Source organism: Theobroma umbraticum, unplaced genomic scaffold, assembly GCF_002168275.2.
Source record: "Theobroma umbraticum cultivar Fairchild unplaced genomic scaffold, ASM216827v3 scaffold_115.0, whole genome shotgun sequence".
NCBI classification, from domain to species: Eukaryota; Viridiplantae; Streptophyta; class Magnoliopsida; order Malvales; family Malvaceae; genus Theobroma; species Theobroma umbraticum.
Genome location: NW_018397284.1, coordinates 384,832 through 387,716, shown reverse-complemented (window position 1 = coordinate 387,716; position 2,885 = coordinate 384,832).

Below are 2,885 nucleotides of genomic sequence, written 5' to 3'. Positions count from 1 at the left end.
CTTATTTAAATTTTTTTAAATAGGTTATGAGCTTTTTAAGTATTATGCCTTCATTATATTAAATCTATTTTAACATAAGCATTATTATTAGTGTAATAAAGATAAATGCCATCCAAGCTTGAGTATTGCATAGCTTACCTATTTTTATTATTAAAATAATAAAGATATTAATTCAAATACTAAGGATGAGATGGCAACTTGCTAGAGATCATAAATTTGAGTGTAATGCATAAAAAACAAATTACATCCTCATAGTGTTTTTTTTTTCTGTAACAGATTTAATGTAGAATATATATATATATATATATATATATACTCATTAATTTCCTTTCCTATCCTTTCCTCTATCTATTCTCTATCTTTTTTTTCTTTATAATCTCAACATATTAGCACAAGGTATCATAAGAGAGTTGGCTCTAAAAGAATTACTTATTAGCAAATTTATCAAGAATCTCTTTTCATAATAGTTTACTAAGAATAGAGCAATAAATTAAACAAGCATTGGGTTTGAATCATGAATTTTGTAAATTGAAAGTTTTTAAATTCGAATAGTTGTAGTGTATTGTTGGTTTGATATACAAATAAGAATCAAATAATTGTAGGCATAATACTCAAGAAAGCCTTTAAACTATTTAAGACAATTCAAATAAATTATTATTCTTTTATTACGTTCAATTAAGCTCTTATACTTTTATTTTGAAGTAAATAAGCCTTCATGAATAATAATTAACTAATTACCATTAGTCAAAATGTCACTTGTCATTTTGTGCCTATACGACGCTAATGTAAGACATGTCATAATTCCACGTCATAATCAATTATGATATGCCAATATGTCATGTGATATAGAATGACAAATAGCATTTCGACTAAGTTAATCATTAGTTATAAGAGCTTATTTAGCTTAAAATAAAAGTACAAGGGCCAATTTGACTTGACCCCATAAACATCCAATTATGATTGGTTTAAACCAAAAATGAAAAAGATTTCGATTTAAACTTATTTATAAGATGATGAATCCATTTAAAGCAAGTAGCAAAGGTTTGATGGCATGAGTAACTATAAATATACTTTTTTTATCAATGAATGACATCCATTTCACGGTTTTTGATGAAAACATCCAATTATGATTAGTTTTAATAAAAAAATGAAGAATATTTTGATTCAAAGTTATTTATAAGACTATAAAATCTTCTAAAGCGAGTAACAAGGGTTTCGATGGCATGAGTTACTATAAATAAACTGTTCTTATCAATGGATAGCATTCGTTTCACATTTCTCGATGCAAATATCCAATGATGACAATCTAAGGTAACAAATGCTACAACAAAAGCATTGGATATTGACAACCCAACCCACCAATCAGCTCATGCATTACTTGCAATACATGATTATTTCTCTAAATTATGAGCTTTGAGTTTCCTCTAACTTGCCCAACCAAGAGAGTGAAAACGTCTTTGTTTTACTCTAATTTGTTAATTGATAGATCCTGTTAGAAAATCACAATGCTAGAATAATTGTTTAGACCTAGTTCTCAGTAACATTCGGTCTAGTCATTAAACCATATAGTTTTATCTTCTACTTTTAAAATTTCTAGTGCTTTAGTTTTAGTAATCGTGGTCAACATGTGTATTAAGGTGTTAGTCGTTGTATTGCATGTTGTTAAATAATTATAGAATATGAGCATTCTCTCCGAAGTCAAATTTGTAGTTATATTTTGTCATTTATCTTTCACAAAACCCCAACAATCATCGTCATGATCATTATTAGCATTTGTACACCAGATTTGAAAGCTTTTTACTATTGTAACCAATGTTTCAAAAATAAAATTCTGGGAGGCATAACTCAACTAAGTGGTATACCTTTTAATATTTGATTTATATTTCTTTTTTTCATTTGAGTTCTACATTATTTGCTTCCAGGAAGCGAAAAAAAAACTTTATGAATGGACTAATGATAGTTCAAAGGTAGATTAATATTGACTTATTTTGTACTACATTCATGCAAGCATCCATACACACAAATATATATATATATGTATGTATGTATAGAGAGAGAGAGAGAGAGAGATGAGACGAGAGAGGAGAGAGAGAGAGAGAGAGAGAGAGAGGAGAGAGAGAGAGAGAGAGAGAGAGAGGAGAAGAGATCTATTTAGACAAGTGTAGAACAATTCTTTTGATATAATAAAGACATTAGATTAATTTGAAATTTTATATGTGTAATGTATATGAATAAGTTATTAAATCTATAAGGTGGGTTGTTACTATATTAATCATAAATCTATCAATTCGTTAATATATTACTCATAAATGAATTATAAAAGATGTAAAACTTTTTGTTTAACACTAATAAAATATGCTTTATATCTTTCAACAAATCTCTATTCATATTTCCTTTCAACTTCTCAAGCAAATGAGCCACAGTCACTCAAGTCATGACCCAAGTTCTAACTCTCATGTCATCTACGAACTTGAGCAAGGCATTTCTCCAAGATTTATTAACGATGAAAGAAAAATAAAATAGCCCAAAACCCTAAACCAAATCCCATACCTGAATAGAAGTAGAACCAAAACAATTTAGCATATCTTCATCTTTGCTTTTGTCCTTTTAACTCTTGGGCTAGTCATTGTTGGGTGTTCAACAGATTATTGGCAATGGGTATCCACAAAGTTTTGGGTTGTCTTCATAAATAGAAGGGTCATTAAAGGTTTGGAACTAGTTGGCTGGTGGAATTGATCTAGACAAGTCATTATATGACAAGTTCAAATGGTTCAAGAATGTTATGTCCAACATACTTGAAGGAATTGGGACGAAAAGATAGTTGCTTGAGAGGTCAAGAGTTTCTAAACATTGCATATTTCCTATCTTCTCTGGTATGTTTCCAG